The following is a 7,035-nucleotide window of genomic DNA, read 5'->3' as shown; positions in this document are numbered from 1 at the left end:
TAGCAAAAAAAAAATGGGGATAAATTTATGTGCATGACTGATTGCCACTACAACACAAGTGGGAAATGATACCTGGATGACCTGAGATTATTTAAGCCTCTATGTTTCATTAAGGAAAAGTATGTTTTTTGTGTTATAAAAGTTCACTGTCATTAACAATAGTAACACAATGAATTTTAAAAATATGAAATATATGAAAAGAAAAATGTAAGTCATGACCTGATAACCCAAACACAAAGACTCTAATATTTATACATGTGAACATCCAGTCTTTTAAGAGTTAGTCTTATTTTAAATGGGTATAGGAGTCCCGCGCCCATCAGCCGAAAGATGGCACTGGAAGCCGGCGATATGGAGGAAGGCCAGCTCTTGGACTCGAGCTCCAACACAACAGTGGAGCTGGTCAACCGGCCTCTGCAGAAAGCACTTGGGGGAGACGGCGCCCTAAGGACCTCCCAGAGCTCTGCTGCAGCGTGTCTGCCTGTGTCACACTATCGGACTGTTAAAAGTGTGGATTCAAGTGAAGAGAGTTCTTCCGATTCCGATGAAGATAGCTCTCTTTGGAAACGCAAGCGACAAAAATGTCTGAACCTGCCACCTAAACGAGAGCCTTTTCAGTTTGACCAGAACAGTCAGAAGCCAGCTGTTGCTGGAGGAAAAAAAGATCAACATATGGAGAGCTGTTCTTCAGGAGCAGAGTCAAGATGCAGTGGCCAGTGAACTTGGTATCTTGGGGAGGGAAGGCAGTATTGACAAGAGCTGGCAATCGGAGACCTACAATTATTTGCTTGCTAAGAAACTTAGGAGAGGATCTCAGGAGTGTACAAAAGATTTAGACAAAGAGCTAGATGAGTATATGCATGGTGGCAAAATACCCGAGTCAAGGGAAGAAGAAAATGGGCAAGGTCATCTCAAACGGAAGCGACCTGCCAGAGAGAGACTGGGCTCCAGACTGGAAATGGACTACAAAGGCCGCTACGAGATCTCAGAAGATGACACTCAGGAGAAGGTGCCTGATGAAATTGCTTTCAGGTTACAGGAACCAAAGAAGGATCTTATAGCCCGAGTAGTGAGGATAATTGGGAACAAAAAGTCTATTGAGTTTCTGATGGAAACCGCTGAAATAGAACAGTATGGGAGTATTTTTATAATGAATGGCAGTAGAAGAAGAACACCTGGTGGAGTTTTTTTAAATCTCCTGAAAAACATTCCTAGCATCAGTGAAGAACAAGTTAAGGACATTTTCTACATTGAAAATCAAAAGGAATATGATAATTAAAAAGCTGCTAGGAAGAGGAGAACCCAAATATTGGGGAAGAAAATGAAACAGGCTATTAAAAGTCTGAATTTTCAAGAGGATGACGACACATCAAGTGAGACCTTCACCAGTGACACACAAATGAGGCCCTGGCTTCCCTGGGTGAGGCGCAGGGAGGACACGGATATGCCAGGCTGGATAGAGATGAGGCCTTTGAGGTGGATCACTCACACGACCTGGACATATTTTAAGCACTTTGTGGATATTTCCTACATCTATAGTGTAGTAACATTTCTGCTTTCTGCTCTGACTCAGTACTGACAGACATGAAGATCTGGAGGCGTTAATGTATGTGGGCAAGGGAATGTGAGGAACTGAAGTGTTCAAAGATGCTCATGTCTGACACAACACAGAAAAGTTTGCAGCCCAGGATTAACATCTCAGTCTACTGCATGTGCTGATGAGTTATGAGTACCAGCTGATACTTTGCTTTGACCCAGTCATGATAACACGCCATTCAAAACTTCTGTTAGGTTCTATTTCTGATTTGTCTTTGTGCTGAATTATGCTATGGTTTCCGAACATTCCATTAGAGCCTGAGAGAACACGGAAACTGTTAACTGTTACAAATGCATTCCTATTCATGCTAGTTTTTTCTGTGTCAATAAGAAGTTCAGCAGTTGTGAGTTTTGTTTGTTTGTTTGGAGATAGGATCTCACTGTAAATTTCAGGCTGGCCTCTGAACTGAATCCTCAGCCTCCTGAATGTAAAGATTATAGGGGTGTGTCCCTCCTGGCTATTTTCAGGCAATTCTAAGAACAAGGACTTAGAACAGGCTTCTGTTGTCAGTCCTTTCCACTTGTTTGCAGAGAAACAAATGTCACAAGCTTTCCAAAGAAACATTGGTTCTGAACTTCTTGAGTTGTACTTGAAACACTGTGATCCACACCTGTGTTTTTATGATGGACATGTAAAATTCTGAGTGATAGCCTGCCTAAGATTTGTTTTACCTTATGTGAAGGAAGCTAGGTATTTATGACATATCTGCATGAGGTTTCAAATTACTCATTTTTATTAAAGAAAAAAATAGTGCTTAAGATGTTTCTAGCATTAACTAGTTTACAGAATAAAGCAAAAATGTGTTCATGAAACAGAAATTTGATTACTAAGAAAAAATACGATTCAGCAATTATAAGTGGTTTTTACAGTGTACTTGATGTCTCTTCGAAGTTCCTAAAAGTGTATCATTGGAACTTGGATCTCAGAGGGAAGTGGTTATTAGTTGCTTTTTATTTACAAATTATGCAAAAATAAATTTGGTTCTTGGCAAATAAATAAAATGGGTATAGGACTGGGAATGGGGCTTAGCAATAGAGTGCTTGGCCTTGCATGCATGAAGCCTTGGGTTCAATTCTTCAGCACCACATAAACAAAAAAGGCTGGAATTGGCACTGTGGCTCAACTGGTAGAGAGTTACCCTTGAACAAAAAGAAGCTAGGGGCAGTGCTTAGGCCCTGAGTCCAAGCCCCAGGACTAGCAAATAAATAAATAAATAAATAAATAAATAAATAAATAAATAAATAAAATGGGTATATGTGTTCTTACATATAAAATATACATAGATATAAAAATATGCATAAGTATAAAATAATTTTTGTGTTTTATAACTAGGTCCTTATTTGATCAGGAAACTAAAATACATCAATTCTGAAAAGTAGTTTTTCCAGAGAAAAGTTCAAATTTATTTAGCTTTGAATAATTGCAATGATATTCTCTTAATGAGAGATATATTTCATAATTAAATTAGTACGTTGAGTCTAAATGACATTATGAGTATAACTGTTATCAACAACTATGCATTTTTGAAAGAATATCAATGTGGCCAACTTAATTAGATTTATTCCTTAGAAACCTCTCTGATGGGATAAGTATCTTGCTTAAGGATAGTCATCACCATCATCATCACTGACTTACCAAAAGCTTGGTATGTATCTGTAGTTGGCATATACTTAAATGTGTATTATGCCTCATTGATTTAAATTATGATTTAACACTCAAAAGAGCACTAGGATTTTCTTCACATCCTCAGTCAATAAGTAGTACAACTGGAATAGGAATCTCTGTAGTCTGTGTCCAAAGACTGTAGGTGTAACTATTATCCTTAAACATTCCTATTACACCCATGATTTCTCTTTATTAACTTTTTCTTCTCATTCATCATTAGGGAATTAGAGTATATTTTCAAGTAATCTTTTTCAATAAATATACAATGAACAATTATTTGTAGATACAGATGTTGCATATAATGTGTGTTTAAAAGTAGTATCAGAAAATATGACTCAGACTAACTTATACCAGTAGTCCCTGCGTAAGAATCAATTAGAGGGCACCTTACAGCACAGATTTGTCAGTCTTACCCTGTTTCTAAATTTTCAAGTCTGTAATACAGCTCTAGAACTTGCATTTAAGTTCCAACTGAAGCTGGCATTCATCCTGGTCTGGGATTACTTTGAAAAAATTCATTGGCATTGGAAGTCAAGATTCAGACCTTGGGTTGACTGAACCAATTTATTCAACTTTGTTTCTTGCCATCTGTCTTAACTGTTATCTCTTCTGGCTACCTGCCTAATCCACATGCAGTAGCATGATGACTGGAACAGATTTATGCCTTGAACCTATGCATAGAAATATCCAAGACAAGGGAACCCAGTTCCTTTAGCAATTTTCATAAAACAAGAAAATTCATTTACCAAAGCTTTAGAAAATATCATTGTGCCTAAATCCACATTAGATCCCTTCTTAATTCTTGTACAAACTCTAATGTGCCTAGGAACACTATTTGGTGATTGGTGTAAGTCTGTGTTCCTGAGCCAATCACAGTTAAGCACAGCATGACTCTAAGTCAAGGACTAGCCTGGAACTGCAGTACAGGAACAGTCCTCAGACACTACAGAGAACACAGCTCTTAACCTTCCCTTCCAGTGTTTCCATTTCACAGCACAAAAAAAAAAAAAAGGAAAAATAAAAAACACCCAGCATTTGGTTCGGAAGCAATCTCCAGAATCCATCTTTGGAAAATTGTGGACTATAAAATTTTACCTTTCCAAGACAACTTTACAGGTAATATTTCAACTTTACATATTAATATTAATAACAATATTTACAATGAGAGAACATGAGTAGATGTTTTTAAATAGTACTTTTAATACTGAACAATTTTTTCTCCTGAACAAAATAAACTGTCTGTACCTAAAATCTCATTGTACATAAGAGGCTATAATTAAAGACTACCCCAGATACAAGGAACTGTACTTTCTGTGCATTATCTCATTTTATGCACTTGCCAAACCTGGCATTTAGCCATATTTTTATTATCTACATTATACAAACAAGCATTATATGTGTCTACATTGAAATATTATATAGAAATACTTGTAATCTAATCTAATATTTTTGCTGGTACTGAGTCTTGAATAATCTGACTTAAATGACTATGTCTACATTTTTTTGATAACTATATAACTCATACCTTGGAACACTACACAATACTCATTTGTTTCAGAAGTTGTCTCTATTAAGTGCACTAAAAATTATAATAACTAATGTTAAGGGATCCAGTACTGATAGATATATTTTTTCATATGACTTGTTTCATTCAATTTAAATGCTTATACTTAAGCAATTACTATGCATAAAATAGTATTCTTAATACGAAAAAACTCGTGCATGTTTCTGTATTATTTATTTTACATATATTTGGAAAAAGAGAGAGACAGAGACATAGAAAACAGTCATATAAAACTCTTACTCTAATGCTTTATTCTTAGTAAAGGCCCTATAATAACACTAACTTTTATTGATATTTCTGTTTCATTCAATGTAACAGATTCTTAATGAGTAGCTATAACTAGTATTATTCAAAGGAATGAGTAACTTATTCACATAAATAGGCATTAAACAGCATAGATTAAACACCAGTTCATTTAACATTGTCTTTCTTCAATATACTCATTACAGAGGTAATTCCTCAAGTAAATTAATCATGCAACCTTTTTCTTGATAGCAGCATGTGGAGTTAAGGATGCCAAAATCAACAGTGTATTTCAAAGGCTCCCAGATTCTTAGTAACAAAGGCTGAGTAAGCCATGACTCATTTTCTGGAAACTTCTATTTGAGGACCTTGTTATCTCTCCTCATATCTGGGGTGTGGGAAAGGCTGGCAGCAGTGGGCAGGCAAGGGAGGGGTTCCGTTCTGTTTCTAAGGCTGCAAAGCCAGTGAGAAACACATAGTGAAAGTTCCCCTGGTGCAGGTTGTTTTTGCAAGGGAGCCTGGGGGTGTGAATCAAGGGATGGAAAAGCACACTCAGGACAAGGACCCAGAACCTTGTTAAAACTGACTATGTCTTTTCTTACATTGTTGAGTCAGTCATCTCTTGTCATCCAGGAGCACATGCCCCCCTCTGGCTTATATCTAGTCTCTCCAGAGGATTTTCTGCTTCACTTTGTGTTTTATATTTATTTCGGGGAGGAAAAAGGTGTTTAAGGTACCACTTTGAACTTGTACTTAATGCCATTGCAAGAGAATGGTTTTCAGGGCCCTAAAGAAGGCTTAAATTGTGACTGGCACATGTTCTTTCAGAAATGCCTTCAATTGCCCTTGACAATTTCTTTCTTTGAAAAGAAAGAGATTAATACTTAGTGAATTTGTTGTGAAGATTTAATTATATGACAATACATGAATAAAGGACATCTCAGTGCCTGACACAAACTGGTTCTCACAAAAGAAAATGAAGAATTTAAAATACCAAAAAGCCTCCAAGCCTATTGACTTGATGTGAGGCTAATTGTCCATTCTAGTAAGATGACCATATAATTTATATTTAAATGAGATTGAACCAGTCACTAATAATAATAAGCATAGGACAAATCTGAACATTTGCTCACTATTGTTAAGATCACATCACTCTCTTAATAAGTCTAAAGGGAGGAGTCAGATTTCCTTATCTCTTAAAATCATAATTTTGCAGTTGCTTAAATTTTCTATTGTTATCATAAAAGGCCCAAGTCCTATCAGATATTTTGTGGTTATTTCTCATTAGGTCATACATACAGCATAGTTTGTGGGAAGTGGTAGGATGGGAACAAATTAGTACATGGTCCACTTTATTTCTTTATGTCTCCCACTTTCCCCCTAAACTGGAGAACAGTTAGAGCAGCTTATTGTCAAACAAATGCAATGTTTAAGGTCAAGCACTGGTGTCTCACACCTATAATCCCAGTGTAGGAAGCTGTCTGAGGATAAAGGTTTGAAGCCATCCCAGTAGAAAGTCTATGAGACTCTTATCCCTGATACCCAGTGAAAGCCAGAAAGGGGAGAGATAGTTCAAGTGGTAGAGCACCATTTTTGAGGGGGAAAGCCAAGCAAGAATGTGCTGCCTTGATTTCAAGCCCCAGTCCTTAGGGGACAGGGAGTGGGGAAGACATGCAACATTTATAACTAATTAAAATACCATCTACTCAAGACTCACTGAAGTGTCCCTGCAATTACTGGGCTGGGGTGGGGAGAGATTTTATAATAGTTTATACAAGGATAGTTTATGCCAGGATTTAATCTAAAATATATTTTTACGATAAACTTGATTGTGATCACCCAGTAAAAGGTGGTCTTCCATGATGATTCAAACTCCTATATGACACAAAGAGCTCTGTCATTAATTGGAGTAAAGATTTAAGACTGAAAGGGAGAAAGCTATCAGTTATAAAAGATGCTTTATATT

At 36.7% G+C, this 7,035-nt stretch overlaps 1 pseudogene; it reads left to right on the top strand.

The window, feature by feature from the left end:
• The first annotated feature begins 330 nt into the window (after window positions 1-330).
• Window positions 331-1,783, top strand: LOC125349961 (annotated as a pseudogene).
• Window positions 1,784-7,035: the final 5,252 nt, after the last annotated feature.

Source organism: Perognathus longimembris, chromosome 4 (genome assembly GCF_023159225.1).
Source record: "Perognathus longimembris pacificus isolate PPM17 chromosome 4, ASM2315922v1, whole genome shotgun sequence".
NCBI classification, from domain to species: domain Eukaryota; kingdom Metazoa; phylum Chordata; class Mammalia; order Rodentia; family Heteromyidae; genus Perognathus; species Perognathus longimembris.
The sequence above is the reverse complement of the archived record's forward strand: the minus strand, read 5'-3'. Positions and strand labels throughout refer to the sequence as shown.